Consider the following 21,932-nt stretch of genomic DNA (forward strand, 5'->3'; position numbering starts at 1 on the left):
CAAGTAGCATTTTCTTCCGTCTTATAATCTAATGAAATTATCTTTTTAATACGAGTAGTTGAGTACTAGTGACATAAATTATGATGAGGAGTGCTTTCGTCATCGGGCTAGATACCGGAATGTCGCTGGGAGGTCTCAAATCGTGTCATGCATTTACCTCAATTTCTCGGTTACTAAAGCTCAGTTTGCGATTATATTGACGCCTTAGACGTTCTAGAGCATTGCTTTATCACTTTAACTTGACTTTCTGGTAACCTTTAGTGTCCCTTTAAGGAAATATTTCACGCCAATAACTATTCGTTTCTCTTTGAAGCATAGCTGTAACATGTCATTGTTCAAATATTGACCCGTGTGAGAATAGGAGCGGTTTCCCCGGCCTCAGTTTGTTGGGTAGCTGTCGCCTTTGCTGGGCATAAACGGGGTAGTCCAATAACATAGGAAGTCGCAAGCCGCGCCATACCAGCAGGATTCGTTATTTGCGCGATAAATTCTAGAGAGAACATGATCAGTGCATACTGCTTCAAGGCGAAAGCGCTGAAACAAGGTGAAGCTATAGCGGCAACGCCACTCCTCCAAGTCGGGCAGAGCTTGAGAATCTCGAAGCATGCGTCGACTAGATTAGGCGTGCAAACGTGGCCCTTGTGACACAGGTATATATATCACACATGCGCCTTAGTTCTGCAGAATGAGAGTGACAAAGAGAAGCAGGAAAAACGCCTGAGGTGTATAAAATGATATTACGTTCAAAAAGAAGCTGCTTCATGCGCCGATTTATATACCCCATCATCAGTAATCAGGCGCCCTATAGAACGGCCGCAGTGCCATTCATATCGGCTGGAATAAATTGGATTCCTTCTTCTCTTCTATGGAGGCGTTCATGGAACATCTTGTTATCCTGTTTTGAACGTCATGAAAGATTCATTGCAAAATCAGTGAAGGTAAAAGAAAACGCTCGACTCATTTTGTCCATATCTGGGTTCGGAATACGGTTGTAATAACCTTCGTTACGGTTATGATATAACCATGGTTAATAATAATATTTGGGGTTTTACGTGCCAAAACCACTTTCTGATTATGAGGCACGCCGTAGTGGAGGACTCCGGAAATTTTGACCACCTGGGGTTCTTTAACGTGCACCTAAATCTAAGCACACGGGTGTTTTCGCATTTCGCCCCCATCGAAATGCGGCCGCCGTGGCCGGGATTCGATCCCGCGACCTCGTGCTCAGCAGCCCAACACCATAGCCACTGAGCAACCACGGCGGGTGATATAACCATGGTTAGAGGTTAGAAACTCTTGTCGTGAAATTTTGACCAGGCGCGTCAAAGGCTGTCTTCGTTGGTGGGTGCGCAGATATAGCATTTCCAATAAGCTCTTTCCCCAAATTCGCTTCGCCTAACGTTCCATATATTGTCCTGTATTGGTTTTGTATTGACGGTATCGCGGTACCCGCACGAAGCTTTAACAGCACGGCGCTAGCACCGCGCCGTTTGCTTTATGCCACCTTAATCGCGTGCCAACTGTGTGCAGGCTAGCTATAATGTTCTGTGCAATTTCAGATGGCTATAGCTGGCGGGAACTGTAACAGTAGAACCGACGCTGAAACGTTCTAATAAATAGTTTTTTTGTTTCTCACGTATGCGGGGGTGCTGGGAGCGCAGCGGCGAGGACACCACACATTCCGCACGTCGCACGCGTGAAACACTTTTAGTTGAACGTGTATCCGTAAAAGTATCCACGTGAACAACTTACGGATAATCGTCACTTCACTTTCATAGCACCACAAATCATTGAAACCTGACTCCCTTTTCTCCCTCAGGTTCCCCTACCATGCTGGTATACAGCACACGCAATAAAAACGTCGGGTCAAGATCATCCGAGCCGAGCAACAATCAAAGCCACGCTATGGCTACTTCATAGTTCACGTCACAGAGCTCGAGGTGACATACGTCAAAAGAGACACCAATCCCTGACCTCCGTCATTTATACACGTAGGAAATGCGGTACAAACACATAGGCCATATTTCCACAAGTTGCAGTTCAGGTCTCCACGTTCTAAGCATGCACCTTTCGTACTCTCAAGAGCTTTATGTACACGCATAGCCCCACCTGCTTGAAACTGAAACTAGTACATAGAGAGTTTGAAACTAGAGTACGCAAGCTGTTTGCGTCGCAAGATCCCAGGAGAGTTCGAAGTCTCGCGTACGCAAGCCACTTTAGCCCCAACAAGAGCCAAGCAGAGTTCCAATTCTTGCGTACGCAAGTCATGTGAGACCCAGCAGGGCCCAAGCAGGGCTAGCGTTTGTGCGTACGCAATCCGTTTGTGTGCCAGTAAGGCTCCCGCAGATTATGGGTTCTTCCGTAAACGCAAGCCACGCAAGTCAAAGCAAGTCGACGCTGGAAGACTGGACACGTGGAAAAAACACACGGCTCTCGGAAGGCCATTCGCTTGCAGGTCAGGGTAATAATCCCAGGAATTTGTTCCCCTTTTCTGTCCTCGCTTTCATCTATATCTCACCGTTGCAGGGATGACAAATGACTTCGGGGAAGTAGTGGTGATTGCCCCCATCTCATCCTTTCATTAATCTACCCGCCATGTTCTTTGGCCGCTTCCTCATCGGGTCGCAGTAGGTTTCAAATGCGCTTGGTAAGGGCGCAAGCAATGTCTAGAGAGAGTCAAAGAAGCGCATTTCGTTGCGAGCTCCAAGACTTTCGCATTTCGTTTGACTATACTCTGCTAATGACTGGCTCTCAATACCGTCTTGAGGAGGGGCTTCGACGCATAACTTAGCGCCGTGCACGCGTTCTCGTTCGGATATCGACCTGTGCGTGCTGACCCTTCGAAAACCCGGAGAAAAGGGGCGCAACGCGGGGGCACGTCGCTGCTCCAGGTACCCGCGCGCCCGGCGGGGAGCAGGGCAGAGAGCGCGCCAGGGTCAGCGCTCGGTTTCGGTGCGCGTAACCCAGATCCACGCGCGCCCGACTCCGGCTTTCCTCACGATCCTAGACGCTACGGTTTCCCTTCATAATAATTAGCCGGACTTCGTTACGCTTGATTAGCGGCAATGGGCGAGGACGGCCGCGCCACATAAATAAGGGGTCGTGCCGTGGAGGCGGCGCGCATTGAAAATAATGGCCGCGTCGCCCAGGCGAGTCACGGCGCGGGTCGAGGCGAGAAGCGCTCGCGCGGGGCTCGGTACAATGGAGCCGACCTGGTCGACTCCGTCCGCATGCCCCCCGCTGTCGCCCCCCGCGAACCCCTGGCGACAACGCAGAGACAAAAGGGCGAGCACGGCCGAGAAATATGATCTCCAGAGCCAGCGAAGGCGAGGCGAGAAAGGAGGCGGAAAAGGAACCCGATTAATCATTGCGCGAACAGCTGACAGCGAGCTGAACGGGACCCACCGGCAGCTGCGGTTAGCCTCGGAAGAAAGTGCCAACGAACCGCGATCGCGCGTGAATAATGGCGGCCACCTCCCGCAGCGTTTGACCCTCTGGAACCAGCACAGGGGTCTCGCGACACAGCGGAGCTAATCCTCCCGGCCGCATCTTTCGCGGTCATTTGTCGGAGCGGACGGCGTAACACTGGCGATGGAAGGCGTGACTGCGTGTGTCTCGCGCTGCCTTTATGGCTGTCATTACAACTGGCTTGTCTAACCTCAGTGAAACCTACCTGTCCGACCACTGCACTGGCACACATTCGGCGGCTCAGGAGCTACACGCAAGGGAACGTGGAACTCCTGCTATAGTTACTAGGCCGAGCTCATTTTTCTTTTTCTGGAAAATTAAGAGTAGCACACCGATGACAGGCTGCGGCACACTGTGATCAGAACCGTCAAATGCGAAAAGTGCAGACGTGCTCATTCTCAGGCCGACCATTTTTTTTTTCATTTCGGATATGTTAAAAGATAACATTTCTTTCTATAACATACTTGCTCAGGTGGTACATTGGGTGGAGCGACAAACAAATGAGAGAAGGCGCAGCAGGTTTAACCACGTGGCTCATTCTTTTTCAGCCACCCATGAAGTAACGCCGAAGTGATGATACTCCGAGAGTGAATCTAGATAAGCGAATGAAAGTGTAAGTGTGCCGAAGATCGAATTTTATGCCTCGATACTATTAGCTCATTTATCTGACGACGGTACCAGAGCTCGCGGATACCCCGAACTCTGTCAAACAACGTCCCTCCTGCATAGCACTCCTGGTCCGGGGATCGAACCCGTGACCAACGCCTTTACAGGGTGGTTGCTTTACCATCTGAGCTGACGAGGAGACTAGCAGATATCAGAGCGAGGCCGATTTAATCGACAATTTAACGACGGCCCATGGACACCGTCACTGTCACTCAATGCGTACACCAGAACTCTACCACGGCACAAGGTCAGCCATCAACATCCGGCGTTTGCAGCCCTTCCAACTTCTTATTAAGCACATGCTGCTTAGTTTAAGTGATCTAATGAGAACTGCCGTATTCGGAATGACCGTCAGGATGCGAAAATTCGAGGGTTAGATTGTGTTTTTGATATCATCAAGTTTGCGTAGTTCTCGCCGCAGCTCGAGAGCTGGTAAATGAAAAAGGGCACAAGGCCATCACCTCAAGTATACCTGATTTTCCTTTGGTACCAGTAAATTACTCCTGAGTCTAAATTTTTAATTCCGTCGGTTCGTTCTCAATATCTTTAAAAAATATCACTGCCAGCAGCACAATTTCTATAGCGTGCGATTTAAAGCATCACATCAACGGGCCACCGCAGGCGCAAAGAATCCGATCGCTGTGCACTGTCACAAAGCTCAAATACTGCACACTTTTCCCTCGAGCGCGTCGCAACTACCCCCCCCCCCCTACACTAATGCTCACTTGGAGAATGTAGGTATCCAAATAAATAAATAAATATCAGAACACAATGCACATGCAATGCCACTAAGCACGTACGTGGAGAGGGACACACTGTTTCAGCTATGACCGGGAAAAGAAGGGAAAGGCACAACCAGTTCGCCAGAGGAACATCACTTCCGTATATCTCCAAGGATCTACATCTAAACAACACTTCTTAAAACGCCCAAGCATACCTTGACGATGTCCAACTGGGTGGCATAAAGCACCACCCTTACACTTGGCATCGGCGAGGCTGGCTCTGGCGAGGGTCGCTGGCTGGAGCCCCTTGCAGTGGTGCAATATTCCCTTTGTAACACGCCCTAATAACGGGATAGCGTCAAGGAGCCCGTGTCATAGAAAATCCGGCGTCGGCGTCTGGCGCCGGACGTCATTTCGGCAAAAATATTTTCTCACCACGCATACCCAGGCCCTCCATGTGACGCAAGGAATTGACTGAACTAATCGAATTTCTCAAGCTAAAGTACGTGGAAAAATCGTAAAATACGACTTACACACAACCCGCAGACATGATGTCTGGGATTGCAATTTGAATATACGAGAAAACATAATTCTGTTACGCGAAATTTCAAACAAACCCCTTTTCCAGCGTTTCTACAATGCATATACCGGCGACGGCGTCCGCCATTTGCGCACGCCGGCGCGTAAATATCTCGGATGCCACGGAGCGGCGCGCCCGCTTCCTTGAAACAGTTCCGGATAGCGCTCGCCTCCGCCGCATCGCGGTCCACGCAAGAGGCCGCGTTTCTACCAGAAAGCCCGCTTTCGTGCATAGCATTTGCCGCGAACGTTCCGGGTAAACATTACGGTTACATACGCTACAGTTGCCGGGAAGCGTGAGAAGCAGTCAGGGATCTTTGAATGCTATCGCGTTCCGCTCTTAAAGGCGAAGCTTAAGCGTTCTCCAAATTTTTTGAGGAATTTCTCGCATCAGTGCTGGGAAATGTCTCGTTGTAGCGTTCCCACGACGAACTGTGCTCACTCTGGCACCGTAGAATGCTGCTGACGTCGATATCACGACGACGCCGGAATCTGCCTTCCGGCTATAGGTCAAACGTAACAGTGTGTGTTCGACAAAGGTGCTGCAAATTCGATCCCCGTGACGGGAGTTAGCAACTGGTGCTGCAAGGCCCACGCACGATCACAACAGGGTCCGTCAGACTGCGCTTTGTTTGCTCTATTCCAGGTTGGCGTCATGATCAAGGTGCGAGCCACTTGACCAGTGGTCTGTTGTTCTGAGGCTGGACACGGTCAGAATCAGAAAACGGGCAAATTACGCCCTCCTCTCCCCCATTTGAAACAAGCAGGATGTGCCTACAATCACTCTGAAACGCAGGCCTGATTTATTAAGATGATAATACAGAGTCCTCCACTACGGCGTGCCTCATAATCAGAAAGTGGTTTTGGCACGTAAAACCCCATAATTTATTTTATAATTCTGAACTGCATGCCGCGGACTGTGATGCCTCTCTCAGAGGAAACTTTAGTTCGGGGGCTCCTATACATAAATACATTGGAAAGGAGCCGTCGTTTTTCTCGGCAACCACTGCACCAAATTTGATGAGGTTTGTTGCATTTAAAAGAAAAAGCTGAAACCTTCTGAATGTTGGATTGGAAATTTTTATTTAGGCCGCTCATATAATGGTAAAAAATAGAAAACCTCTAGAAGCCGAAACTAAAACAAAACTGAAAAAGAATTTCGCGATTCTGTAAACTGCATCTATAGTAGTGCATCTAAAGCGGATAAATCTGATATGTTATATATGGTTCTCAAGTACACCACTAATATGTGAGTAGCACTAGTGCAGAACCTTCATAAACATTGTAACAAATTGACGTAAGACATACATTAATATTGTTACGGTGGAAAAGAGGACAATGTCGTCGACGGTGAAGACGACGAAGTGGCAACAACCTCTCGGGTTTCTGTGCTGCTGTATATATCCGCATCGTGTAAATACATCTTGTAAATAGTTTTATACCCGCGGCATTTTGATGGAGATGCGGGGTACGCATCTTCGCCACGGAGCTCCGCAGCGGACGTCTCACCCAGCCTGGGACCATGCTTCCAGTGGAAGGCACCGCGTCTGCAGCCGCAATGCCGACTACGCATACCCAGTACGTTGCCCTATACCTCAGCCGCAAGACCCCGGCAAGTTCACCGGCCTGGATGGTGTTGACGTAGAAGAATGGTTGAAGATGTATGAGCGCGTCAGCAAGGCGAGCAGGTGGGATCCTACTATAATGCTGGCCAATGTCGTGTTCTACCTCGACGGAACACCGCGAACGTGGTTTTATACACACGAGGAAGAGCTAACTAGCTGGGACTTGTTCAAAGAAAAGCTGTTTGACATTTTTGGCAATCCGACCGGTCGACAACTAGCCGCCAAGAAACAACTCGCCACGCGTGCCCAAACTGCTACCGAGACGTATGTCTCCTACATTCAGGATGTCCTAGCCCACTGTCATAAAATCGACACGTCCATGCCAGAGGCGGACAAGGTTGGACACATTATCAAAGGCATCGCGGACGATGCACCCATTCAGCCTTCTGGTCCTTAGAAACTTGTCGACTGTCGACGCCATCGTGAAGGAATGTCGCCGTTTCGAGCAGGCGAAGAGTCGCCGTATATACAATAAGTTTACATGGCTTCCAAATACTGCAGCGACCTCTTCCTATACCGACCCCACCGACCAATCTAGCTCGCCACCACCAAGCGAAAACGTGACCCGAATTGTACGCCGCTAACTCGAAGCAGCGTTTCCTGCCTCGCCTCAACAGGCGTCTTGGAACAACACTGCTGAGACGATATCGCTGATCCAGTCCGTGGTTCGCCAGGAAATCGCTAATATGGGACTTCCCAGCGCCTGTTCCTTGAGTCACCCTGACACCCGCCCTGCTCCTATGCCTCGGTCATATCGAAGTGCCCCTCACAGTGTCCGTTATCCCTACACTACCAGGAATCCATCGGACTGGCGTACACCTGACGACAGACCGATCTGTCTCTGCTGCGGCCGAATCGGTCACGTTTCCCATCACTGCCGGAGCCGCTGGCCGTCCCCTCCTCGAAACACCTTCCGGAATGCAAGTTCGCCCCGAAGTTTCTCACCCCGTCGCTTCTATGACGCTTCCGACGCCACTACGTCGACTCGCCGCTATGCTTGCTCGCCCTCGCCTCAACGTCGTCAGCCACGTCCGCCCCAGCTTCACTGCTCGCCGTCGCCGACCTACCCCGGACCGTCCCAGCAGGAAAACTAGGCAATGCGGCACCTCGAAGTGGTGCTGCAATGTCGCATTCGCCGCAAAATCCTCCTTTGACGCTGTTTACGAGAAATAACCTTCTTGAAGTCGAAGCTGATGGCACACCCGTCACAGCACTCATAGATACCGGAGCACACATATCGATTATGACCAGCCGCCTACGCCGCCATTTAAAGAAAATTGTTACGCCTTCCGTTACTCGGTTCGTACGAATCGCCGACGGTAGCACGGTGACAGTGGCCGAAATGTGTACTGCACGTCTGAGCATTTCCGGCCGCCATACTATCGTCCTTTTCACTGTGCTTCACCAATGCCCCCATGACCTCATACTAGGCCTAGACTTCCTCTCCGCCCATTCAGCGCTCATCTATTGCTCCTCAAGTACTGTGCGTCTTGACCTGCCTCTGCTGGACGTTCCTCCGACAGCACACGAAATTCGCCTAAGGTCGACTGAATTTGTTCACGTTCCACCAAAGGTCTTCACATACATCGAAATGTCGCCTTCTACGCCAGTTCCCGATGGTGATTACATCTCCGCTTTCATAACTGCCATCGTTCTCACCCACAACGTTACCGTTCCGCATACAATAGTGAGGGTCACGGACAATCTAACGTATCTCCCTGTGGTGAATTTCGGGCTCGCTAAGCAAATTCTGCCGAAAGATATCACCCTGGCTACAATCACTCCTTTCGAAGTTAGTTGCGTTGAGACCTTCGCCGTCGATGCTGCCTGTGAGCCTTTCCGGTCTGCTAAATGTACCGACAACGACATTAGGAAAATGATCGCCCCGGATCTCACTCCTGCAGAGATTGAACAGCTCTGCAGTCTACTGCTTTCCTACAAGGATATTTTCGACCTGAACAACCGACCCTTAGGCCAGACGTCACTTGTCAAACATCGTATACATACAGGTGATAATCCACCCATCCATCGGCGCCCCTACCGAGTGTCAGCTTCGGAGCGTCACGTCATCAAAACCGAAATTGACAAGATGCTAGCGAAAGACATCATTGAGCCATCGTCAAGACCCTGGGCATCCCCTGTCGTGCTGGTCAAAAAGAAGGACGGTTCATGGAGATTCTGCGTCGATTACCGCCACCTCAACCGCATAACGAAGAAGGACGTCTACCCATTACCTCGTATCGATGACGCCCTCGACTGCCTATATGGGGCACAGTATTTTTCGTCCATCGACCACATATCGAACTTGTACACTTTGGATGTTCTGATGGATGTAATTTACAGAAAGGGTATATCAATTTTTGCAAACATCTGGCTTCCATTCTTTCTTAACACACAACAATATAAAAATCCTTGTAAAAATTTGAAGCCCTAAATCAAAATTCCGCTTCAAACAGCCATTAGAATTTAACATTTGCTCTCAAATGCCGCAAATTTCATTAGACTCGGCCCACGGGTTATCTCAGAAAAGCACTTTTGCATTTTACATGTATTTGAATCAGCGGTGTTGCAGTTGGAGCCGAGCTAATGCTTCTTCTTAACCATATTAAGTGACAGTTTGAGAACGACGAGCACACGGTCCAATCTAAGTATCAAGCCTAAATGCAAGCTCTGATGTTCACGAACGCTCCCTAAGCTCCCCAGCTCTCAAGTGGATGAACCCCCAGAAGTCCAGAAATAATAGCGACTCGCTTTGGAGCACTTTCGTGTCCACTGTGTGCGTGAGAGAGAGAGAGAGAGAGAGAGAGAGAGAGAGAGAGAGAGAGAGAGAGAGAGAGAGAGAGAGAGGGGAATATCTTTAACGAACCCTGCAGAGGCTTGTCTTGCGGCATGCTTAGCATGCTGCTTTATAAGGGTATGATGAAAATGAAATGGCGTGCAGTGGGCACGCTGTTACAGGTACACAACATATACAAAACACCGCAAGACTCAACGAACTAAAGCATAGTGTCTCTAAGAGAGGTTAAAGGTGCCTTCGTTGAGCGAGATGCAGCGGAGGCAGTGATCCACGGGCCAAGTAGGTTTTGTAGCTCAATAAATGGCAGTCTTTGATAAATGTTCAGTGGACATTGAGAATTCCTGTTCTGAGACTGGGCCTCAAGGCCACGTGGGCGCAGTTTCATTTACTGACGTTTTCAGGCCTCCACATACCGTAAGTCTCGATCGCACTTGCCTGCAAATAGTTATCTTTCTACTCTATCCTCTCTGCTATTTTCTCTCCCTGTCATTTTACTTCCCCTCTTCCCCGCTTCCCCCTCTTCCTCCCCTGCTGAGCGCTGTTCACGTGTCAGCAGCTTGCGCTAGACAGTTACTGCGGTCAGCAGTAACTTCCTTCACTGCCTTGCCTACATCATCTTTTTGCTTAAATAATAAACAACCAATTACTACTACTAAGTTTTACGACCTTTCTGTTTCTTCCAGTTCAATTTCGATCCCTTTTCGCTCTCTCTGCACGTGTGGGATAACCAACCTGAAACCAATTCTGGCGCACCTCACTGCCTTTATTTATCTCACTCCTGTCCCGCGCAGCGCACAATCGAGCTTTTTACGTGACGCGTATCCATCCGCACCAGTTGGCGCACGGCGGCAGCCTGACGGAGGTCCGCACCATGACGCGCCAGCGAGTCGACAAAGCGGTGATACTTAACCCCCCGTCGCGACCTCATCGCCAACAAGTGCGTCTAGTACCTGCATGATGAATGGACTCACACGCTCATTCAATATCGGTGGGCTGCTCAGGTTTAGAATTCATAAGCCATTAATCTTGGTTTCCAGCGCCGGCTATTAATTCGCCTCTTTACACGCGGCCCCTCTTTGTTTCTGGCCGCCGGCGAACTCCGCTCGGAGGTTTGACCAACGCGATCCGGCCGCGAGCAGCATTTTCGCAACGTCGCCGCGCTCGCCGGCGCTGAACGTGACTCGCCGGGTGCAGCGGGCGCGTGCCCACTGACCGGTGCCTCAGCCAAACCCGAAATACTTGGCGCATCACAGCTGGACCCTTAACTACGCCTGTCGAGGATGGCGCTGCTGCGCAAACACTGAGCACCCTGGGTACCGCATAAAATGCGCAGGTCCGGAAACGAATGTTTCTATTCGCAGCCGACCGAGATGGCTAAGCACTGTACGGTCCCATCCTTCGTTTATATTCCTCGGGTTTCCAACGCTCGCACGAGCACGCGTGCAGCACCATGTGTAGGACCGAGAAAAGAAACTCAACGTCGGGATGAAACCATGGATCTGTTGCCGGAAATATTTCTATTTTCGGGTTGCGCCTAACTTGCCAAGGTAAGCTTCAATTGCCTTTTTTAGAGCATGAAACTCTGGCATACAGCGTTTGTCAAAATATGGCCTCCTTTGGTCAAAGGTTACCGATCCACTGCGACCATGCACAGCTCCTGTGGGCCCACTGGCGCTTTTATGCGCCTTCCAGAGCTCCGCATTAGTCGTTTTCTACTTGTATGCATAGTGAAATAGCGTCCCCCACCCGTTGGGAGATCAGCGAACCAGCGGTCAATGCGTATATGTTCAGCGCCATCTCGGTATGACTTACGGGTCTAGTGATCGACTGTATCCGAAAGAGAACGAGCACGGCTTTGTCTCCGCAACATGCACGTTCCGTGTGCGCCGCGCATTTCTGCAAAAAAATAAGTGGAATCCCTGCAGCCCCTCCATAAATATCCGAAAGCCACAGTTCCTTTTGGCGCAATAACGATTGTCGATTCAAGAAGATGGCCGATACTCGTGACCATAAAACAATGCGCTCATATACCAGGCCGAATATGGCGAGCGGCGGCGAAACAACGTCGTCGGGAAAACCAACGCGAAAATAGCGCACGACGCCAGGAATCGTGACGGCACTGTTTCGGCCACCATTCACCTCGTTCATGCTGATTTCGAGCGGCTCGTAAGCGGCCGCAGCAGAATGAGACAACCGAGTGACGATCGATTCACCCGCGTGTGTGCGCGCTCGCCGAGACCTCGGCACTCGGGCCGGGCCATCACTGCTGGCCCGCAGGGATCATTTAGCCGCCAAGGTCGCGACCTTCATCCAGCGACACCGCTGCTGCCGACGGGCGAATAACTCGAACGAAACAAGGCGGCTAATGCGATTTTAAAAAGGCTCGCAACGCGCCTGGGCTCGTCGGTCTGATATACGGAAGAAAGGCGATCTGGGGACACGTCAGGCCAGCCGTCGTTGCCGGAAGAACGCGTGGTGCACCGGGCCCACCTGGCATGACGCGCGGCTCCGATCATTGTCGTTCCGGTTCGGAATGCTCCACTTTCCATCCAGCGAGTGCATGAGCGGTATTGAGCTGTAAAGCGTGAGCTCACCTCGTCATGCCAAATGATGGAGAAGTACAAATGGTATATATCCTTGAAAAGCGGTGGTCCTTGCCTTGAGGTAAAGCTATAGATGCAGGCCGAACATACTGGCTCAGGGACGGACGTACTTGACACGAATAAGCGCTCGCAACGCTCGCAACATCTCGTGTCCCTCCATGATGAGATACTTATAATCCGTTTCATACATAGTGTGGAACGCTGTGGAGGCCAGCCATACTTGTTGCTATAGCTGCGTTCGTCGCACTAAGAAATAATTCGGTGTTCTTTTTTCCCCTACAATATTACGCGAAAGTGTTCCTATATTTGGGTTGAGTAATAAATGAAACAAGTTTTGCACCTTAAAAATCAACAAACTGTGTTATACAGCTGTTAATACGTTGCATTAGATCAATTTGCGTTTCGTTGTTTTTCTTTCTTAGTTTTTTTTTCCAGCCCGTCGCTGGCGACACAGGCCAGGTGTAGCGCAAGTTCACGCGAAAACTTGAATTCTGGTGCTTTACGTACCAAAACCACGATTTGATTTTGAGGCACATCGTAGCGGGGGGACTCCGGATTAATTGTGGCCACCAGGGGATCTTTAACGTGCGCCCAATGCATGGGACACGGGCGTTGTTGCGAAATGCGGCCACCGAGGCCGGGATTTGATCCCGCGACCTCGTGCTGAGCAGCGCAACACAATAGCCGCTAAGCCACCACGCCGAGTGCGCGAAAATGTGCGACCATGAAGCTTGACCACGAAACGCGCGAAGTTGTACATTTTGCTTAACGAACTTGTTGCATAGCATCTATAGCGTTGCACGCTAAGTATGAAACGGGCTAATGCACCTAAGTCTTACACACACGTATGCGTACTCCTCGTCATACGCTCCGGGGCCCGCTAAAGAGGTTTCTTTCTTCTCTTTTGAGACTTGCCAGTGTACAAGCAAGACAGGTTTGCCGGATGTGTTTTTACTTATGAGTCACTGAGCGAGACAGGTTCGCGAAAGCGGACGTCTGACGTTTCGCGAACCGCACTCCGCTTTGGAAAGCGGAGTGCGGGTCCACGACCGAAACATGCGGCCAATTCCTTTGTGCGTCCGAAAAATGCCGTTCGCCTCACGTCTCGAAGCCTTCGACCACGGCTTCACTCACGGTATTTCGCGGACATATTCGTGCTAGCCACCAAGTAAACCACGACGAAGCGCGACCAAAAAACAAAGCGTTGGCTAAACCCGGATGCACATGAGATGCGGATCTGTTTTCCTCTAAGGGCGGAACGCATGGCGTTCTACACCAGGCGTGCCCTATAACCCCTGGTGCTACTCCTGCACCGGCGGTGACCTCGGCGATCGATCAGTTAATCACTCTGAAAAGGGCCGAAGCCGTGCGTACTACGCAGACTTTCGCGAAGCATTACGCAGGAAAGGAGGCATTGCAGAAGAATCCGCAGATGCATCGAGCGTGCTCGCATTGTGATCACAGAACATTACCGATTGTTTTGATGGCACGCGGCAGTCAAAGGTTGCCCAAACTGAGGACGCTCCTTCTGGGCCGCATCGCCGTTCGAAATGCCCGAAGGCGCGTCGAACGCTTCTGGTCTTCTGCGTAGCGCCAGGAGTTGGCATTATTCTTCCCGGTTCCCTTCCATTAGTGCTTCTGTCTCTTCGAAATGACTCCACTGGAGTCTACATCGTTGCCACTGACGTTGTCTGGCATAAAGTGGTGCGTCCGAGAGGTATGGCGAAGAGTCGCGTGCCAGTGACTACACAGTGATAACGCCGGAAGGACCGTGCTATTAGAGCACGGCTCGTGTAGATTGTCAACAAACAGGTTTCTTTAAGTTGGGGTGTGCGAATATCGGAATATCGGAATACGAATCTAACATTAATTGACATTCGATTGGTACCCGAGTCGAGAATTCACTATTCGGACGTGTGGAATATTTGTTTCTCTTCCAATGTAAGGGATAAGCAACACTTGTTGCAGGCTCGAGGGAGAGCGAATGTGCAAGCGGGAGCTGTTCCGGATGATTCTGCTGGAGGAGTAAAGACGCGATTGTTGCACAGAGGCATCAGTTTCTGAGCGAACGCGCGGGGCTCTACAATTTCTGCTCAACAATTTCCAGTAATTCAGTAAGAATGCCTCGTTTTCTAGGCAGCCAACATGATGATCTGTTTCTTTCTCGATTTCGCCCAAACAATTTGTTATTTTGAACCGTCTCACCATTTTTGCATCCCTCTAAAGCAATATGCGGTGCTGCTGTGTCACACTTACCCCATTCAACGAATACTTCCGTATATTCTCTCTCACTCTTTCTCTCTCTCCACACTAGGTGCGTCTTGTGAGGTGCTGCTCTCTTGTTTTATTGCCGAAACAACTGAAAGCAGCTGTTTCTCATTTATAAGCTCCTCTGTTGAGCGGACGTCCTGTTGTAAGCGACATTGCATGCTTGTATCAAAATGCAAATGAGCCTCTTTGGCCAGGCCGACTCCACACAACTTTTACATTTCATTTTGTTTAGATATGAGAAAATATTCGATATTTTATACATGACATTTCTCGAAAATTCGTATTCGATTCGGAAGTTTTACTATTCGAACACTGTATTCATTTACTCAGTATTAATTTGCGATATTGTAATTTTCTCTACTCATTCTTCCATTCTTTTGTCTGACATGTCAGAGTGCGTATATTGCTCCATTCCGAATATTAGCCGAGAAGGAATAATAAACGCCTCCTAAAGAGAATTTACAAAGGAGCTTTCTTTTTGTATATCGCCTTGTATCACTAGATATTGCCAACGTGGAGGCCATTTTATGTACTAGGCCAAAACGTTGTTTCTGTGCAAGAAAAAGAAAAGGTGAGAAAAAAAAACTTAATATTTGTGTGAAACGCGTCTGCGACAGCGAGGCTGAGCTCAGTATCTGAATGGCAATGAAATCGGACCGCTTTTGTTCGTCGCTGCTTGTGCTGTGCTTTACGCTGAGTAGCCTTTGAGGAAAGTCGCCTGCTAAATGACTGTGCACAAAGTCCATCAGCAGGGTCGAGTAACAAATACTGCGCTAGGTGTGTGTAGCCTGCACTAGGCTTTGTAGAATGTCCAGCATTCTCCTGACAACGCGACACCCGCGTAGCTCAGCAGCCGGCCAAGATCCAGCCCGAATATTATTTACACCAATGGACGAGAGCGAGCGAATAATGTCACCCGCAGCACACGGGACGCTCACTCTGTAGTCCTGTTAATTTCGAGTATTTTCATCGAAAGATGGAATCCTTCGTTCTTGGGAAAGAGCCCCTTCTCCACGGATGTACGACGATGTGTATTTACAGGGCCCACTGTGTACATTGCGAAAAAAAAAGGTATAGCAAGCCACAATGCTAACAGAAACTAGCAGAGAGCCGCACCTCGACACCACACTACAGTTGCACGCTTGCGAGGGGGTCGCTATCCGCCTGCCTGCCTGCCTACCCGCCACTCCGTTTGTTCGCTCGTCCCGCTTTGGTTCTGGCACGATACGCAACAAAGACGCAGACTTCAACAAATCAATCGATTGGCACGAACACGATAACAACGAGACTGACGACGACGACGACGATGGCGGCACAACGGCAGCCGACATCGAAGACCGCGATCACGTATAGTATTCTCAAGATCCCGCAGGAGTCTCTAAACGCACCGAGGCGTCGGGGCTCACAACTGTTCATCGCGGTCATTGACTAAAGGATAAAATAAGAGAGAGAGAGAGAGAGAGAGAGAGAGAGAGAGAGAGAGAGAGAGAGAGAGAGAGAGAGAGAGAGAGAGAGAGAGAGAGAGAGAGAGAGAGAGAATAATGCAGAGAAAGGCAGGGAGGTTAACCAGAGGTAGTTCCGGTTGGCTACCCTGCGTAGGTGGAACGGTTAAGAGGGATAAAAAGAGAAACAGAGTAGAAGGGGGAGATAGAAAGAAAGGGAGACAAGCACGAACAAAGCGCGTACACTACAGAGCGGTAGGGGGCGGCATTCTTAGAGTCTGTCGTGAAGCCCCGTAGACCGCAAGAACCTTAACAGCGCGAGTAAGGCCTTCAATGCGGATGTTCTTTCGGAGCATTGGCCTAAAGCTTTTAGTTCTGAAAGTGGACGATTGTCCAACTGGTCCAGTACTCTGCACATCACTTGTCTCTCAGCACTGTATCACGGGCAGACACAGATAATGTGTGCGAGCGTCTCGTCGATGTTACATGTGTCGCACGTGGGGCTGTTGGCCATTCCTATGAGGAAAGCATAGGCGTTTGTAAAGGCAACGCCTAGCCACAGACGGCAGAGCACGGTCTGTTCACATCGTGGTAATCCAGGCGGGAGGTGCATCTGTATGTCCGGAGACAATGAACGTAACCGACACATGGTGAAAACATTTGAGTCCCACAGGGGCAAAGTACACTCACGGGACATCAATCGCAGCTCAGCCGCAGCGTCTGTTCGCGAATAAATGGTCACTGGAGTATGGAGATAAGTTTATCGCTCAGCACCACTTATACTAGGCGTTTTTCTTCTTTTTTTCTCTTGTAGACCATGCACAATTTCCAGAAATCGCCCGTGGCAGACAGCGTAATTGTAGTGCTTCAGCTGGATTGCTCGAAGTAGTGCGAATTATTCGCACGAGAAACTGAAATGCAGAATCGACTAATCAACGAATGTTGACTAATTAACATTTATAAATTATTTGCTTTACGGCGCATATTGCAATTTACGAATTTTAGTCGGTCAGTTGGCAAGGCATATCCACTTGGAACAAATTCCAAGCATCGCACGGGTTTCGATATGAGCCGCGAGCCTCACGGTGAAAATTCATTCATGCCTCACTTTTTGATTAACCCCCGTTTTATGGATTGAAGCAAGAAATTAACTGTAGCGCCTATGTATTTCTTCGCACACTTTGGGAGTGAATATCTTGAAACTGGTGTCATCCTGAAAACTTGTTCCAAGTGGGTACGCCTTGGGCGCTCACCGGCTCCAATTCCTAAATTGCAAAATATGCTGTAAGGTAATGGAGTAAAATTGTAATTAGCGATATTTTTAGATAGTTCATTATGCATTTCAATTTAACGTGCATGTAAGTCCGCCTCATTGAATAATATAGCTCAATGACTAAAATTATGCTGTCTGCCACATGTGACCTTAAAAATGTTGCATTATCTAAACAAAAACACCTGTTTAGGTGCCAGCATCTATCAAATGTCAAATCAAGTTTATATTTATTCTGTCAAGATACAGAAAAAAGGAAAAGCTATTTTTACCACAGCTTGACTATAGTTCAAATCCCCGTAGAAAAGTTTCGGAGTGGTAACAGCACTACGGTAAGTAAAAAAGGAAAATCGGCAATTAACAGGCAGCGTACTGCATACAATAGGGCATACACACTAAAGAATGGAAATGTAAAGCTAATACTTAGTTAAAAAAGAATAATATTCAATTATTACAACCTGCGTAATAGAAAAAATGAAAATCTGAATGCTATCCAGTCGCAGACATCGCGAACAAATACACTGCATATTACAAAGAAAAAATAAAACAATATATAAATCAACTTACAAACAGCTACATACAACTAAATAAAACATTTGGATACAAGAGCATTGATCTGACACTGAGACAAACTGCATAGTAGAAACAAGTGCTAAGTAGTCGAAATGAAAGTCATGCATCACTATATAAATTGCGGATGTATTGATATGAACAATCAAACAAGTCAAAGTTGTTGAGGTCCTAGTGGTTTAGAAGGGAGGGAAGAGTGTAAGACAGGTGCTCTTATCCGGAGTTTAATCGTACTGTATCTACCTCCCAATTTTCTCCATGACGCATAGGGTAATTTGAATGCCTAACTCGTAAGTTGGATGACATTCGGAAATTTGTTATGTTCTTACGAGTTTCTAATTTGAATTTCCTGCTTAATGTATAATTGTATACCTGGTGTACCTGAGCTATACCTGAACTGCAGAATAATACATTGGTAGATGCCGCAAAAATGCGCATTGAAAATATGTCTAATAATTTTTTTTCTGAACCAAGTATACATTTGATTAAGATTAGTCACCGTCGTTGTACCCCGTACTAGTTAACAATAATTTAAACGATAGCGAAAACGCGAGTGATAAAGCAGGAGCTTGATTTCTTTTGGAAGCAAGTATCGAAGCCGACCAATTACACCTGTCATTTGAGCTCATTTTTGCAGGACATGTCTTACATGACAATGCCAGCTCATATTCGCGGAAAAAATTGTGCCCAGGCATTTCGAATGTTCAACAATTTTAATCGTGCGTATACTCGGTACTATGTCGAGATGAAATGCAATTATTTTATTCTTTGGCCGGAATGTGAGAGCTTTTCTTTTGTTTTCGTTAGTACGCATAGCCATTTGCGGTTGACCATCCCTCTAGTGTTTTCATTGTGAGATTACAAGTTTCTTACAAGCTCCTGAACATCATGCCGTGAAAAAAAATATATGTTGGCATCGTCAGCATATATTATGTATTGCACTTCGCAATTAATATTTACAATGTCATTAAGACAGACGTTAAACAATAATGGGCCTAGAATACTGCCCATAGGCACTCCACACAGTATAGGTTTCATGCCGGAATTAGAGATGGATAAATAATAGTCAGAAAGTGATAAGGCCCGTCTACGAATACCATAGCAATGCAATTTGTTTAACGATATTTTACGATTTACTAAATCAAAGGCCTTCGAAAAATTTATAAATATACCGAGAACTAGTGCCTTATTTTCAAATTGTATATACTCTTCATGCTCCAGTTCACATGTTTATTTTTCCGAAAACCAAACTGATTAGGCGTAATTAAATTACATTTACGAATGAAACTTCAAAATCGAGTATGCAGACCGAATTTTTTCGAAAGCATTCGAGAACAAAGGCAAGATAGACAGCGGTGTATAATTGCCCAAATCCTTTCGGTCAGCTTCTTACAAAGCGCAGACACCTTCGCTACTTGCATATTTACAGGAAAGACGGACTTAGTTAAACGTACGTTCAAATTTCTGCTAAAATCGGCGCGATAACATCAGACACGACCTTGTCAGAACGTATTTAAATTCCGTCAATGTCACAACTGGCGCTATATTCTATACTTTCTATTGTTGACAAGAATTTGTGGGCGGTGGCAGGACGCAAGTACAATCATTGAGCGTTCTGAAGACTTACGTATTTCGAAGTATCAGCCGGGGGCCCGGTTGTTGTCATATATCTGTGAAAAAATTATTAAATGCGTCAACCGATTCTCGTCCAACCATATCTTTGCCGTTCACTTCCAATTTCGAAACAGAGGCGGTAAAGTGACCGCGACGAAGGAGTGTGTTTAATGTTGACCAGAGTACGTCAGAACGATTGCCAGGAACTTCAAGATATGCGGATTGATAGCGCGTTCCGGTGGGCCGCAAACGTTTTGTAAGATTGTTGCGATAACACTTGAAGGCCACCCAGTCCTCCAGTAAACGAGTATGCAGGAACGTTTGGTAAAGTTTATGTATTGTTTTCTTTTGATGACGTATTCAGGCGTTATCCTCGGTTTTCGAATTTTGCGGTTACATCTGCGCTCTTTTAGCGGAAAATGCAAATTCTATGACTGCTTGAATATTGCAAGAGACTTATCATAAGCATTTTGAAAGCTGATTTTATCACACGAAAGGCGAAAACGAAGAGAGGACAGGACAAAGCGCTTACGCACAACTGAAATGTTTTATTGAAAGAAAAGATACATATACACGCAAAAAAAGACAAGATAAACTGCCCATGCGTGTCAAGGAACAAGGGTTAAAACATTCAGAGGGGAAAATTTTTAAATTATAGTTGGTCTAACTATCAAGAAAACCAAATTCCCTATCATGCAGCAAGATCTACAGGGGTGAGTGACGCAGTCATCTTCCCTTTTTCTATATGTGGTAGGCCTCTGCCATTTCATGGGTTAGCTGGTTGTTGCTATTGAAGATTTGGTTTCACGTTTAGATGCCATGTCACAACGATAAATATATTTGCTATTTTACAGTTAGCTGGTTGTTGCTCTTGAAAATCGTTTTAGTCTTTCGTGCGCTAAAATCAGTTGTCAAGATGCAAGCAAACCAACTAGCCCGGTTGTCCATTCTGCTACACTTTATCGTAAGCATCGTTTGCGCCTACAGATTTTCTCATATCGCTCCAGTCTACCCGCAATATACTGCTACGAAAAGCACAGAGCACCATATCTGTAATTAACTGAAACTTAATTATTCGGGGCTTTGCTGTTCATTGTATCATTAGTTCTGCACCTAAAAATATTGGAAGATGGTCACTAATACAACAAGACAAAACACCTGACCTAACATTCGTCTCAAACAAATTCGTGATAAAAAGATCAAGGATTGACTCGCACTTAAGTGCTAATCTAGTGGACAGGTTAGCTATGTTTATGAAGCCGTTAGACAGTATGATATTATTAAAGTCATGAATAATAGAGCTGGTACAACTACGCCAATATTGAAGTCTGCCCCAGCGATTAATGTATATTTATCTTATGAAATAAATGCCAGGAATTGATCACAAAAATCAAGAAACATGGCTATATCACCCTTTCTCGGTCGATAGCAAACTGGAAACACGTTATTGTTTGCACGCACACAAAGCATAATAATTGGTTGTCTCGGCAATGAAATCCAACAGCTGGAACTAAACTTTTTCGCAAATTACCAAACAAATACCCCTAGCACGCATTTTCAGGCAGTTTAAATAAAATGTCCTGTAATTGGAAAGCCAAAGACGTCATAGTCATTAGTGCTTCAAGTTTCAGTCAGCATAATGGCGTAGTAACGGAACGAAAATTCAGTGAAAAACTCTTCTAGGCACGATATATTATTTTTAATCTACCCGGCACTTGAGTGAACACACCTACATGAATTAGGAGGTAGCTGACATACAATATCATTCAGGTCATTCGGCAGTAATAGTGGGGATTGGTCATCTAAGTTATTTTTGCGAAGTAGCATAACAGTGATTAGATTGTCTAAAGTCGGTCAAGGCCATCATAGCCATAATGTGAACAGCACGTGCTCCTTTCAACTTCCGGACGAGAACTTTACCACGCCTGTACCAGACATATTCGTAGCCTTTAATCTCTAATCATACATATTAAAAAAAAAGAAACAAGCTCAAAGGACGATTTGTGGGCTAAATGTTTTCGCTCTCGAGCTCGCCGAATCGCTCGGGAGTCCGAAGGCCCCACTGAATTCGTCCATGACATTTCAGTGTACCGGATGTTTTGTAGCGTTCTCGTTTGAACTGCGATGCTCCTCTCCGTTGCTCGAGCACTCGCCGACTTTCTAAGCACAAACTGGCGCAGCCAAAGGCGCTATGACGACGATGGCATGACGACAATGGGGTGAGGTTTCTGTTATGTTGAAGATATAACAACGACAGCGTGACAGCCATGGCGCGCCGACGACTGTATGACAGCGACTGTATGAC

General features: G+C 47.6%; 1 protein-coding gene across 2 annotated transcripts in view; it reads right to left on the minus strand.

Moving 5' to 3' along the window:
* LOC142567151 (uncharacterized) overlaps nt 1-21,932 on the minus strand; it is a 399,588-nt gene that overhangs the window by 211,161 nt on the left and 166,495 nt on the right. The window contains exon 3 of one of the 2 annotated variants that reach the window (XR_012825178.1): nt 19,641-19,683. The exons of the other annotated variant lie outside the window; for it this stretch is intronic. The gene's annotated coding sequence lies outside the window, so the exon portion shown is untranslated. The remainder of the gene's footprint in view (nt 1-19,640; nt 19,684-21,932) is intronic. 2 annotated transcript variants of the gene reach the window in all.

Source organism: Dermacentor variabilis, chromosome 1, assembly GCF_050947875.1.
Source record: "Dermacentor variabilis isolate Ectoservices chromosome 1, ASM5094787v1, whole genome shotgun sequence".
Classification (NCBI taxonomy): Eukaryota; Metazoa; Arthropoda; class Arachnida; order Ixodida; family Ixodidae; genus Dermacentor; species Dermacentor variabilis.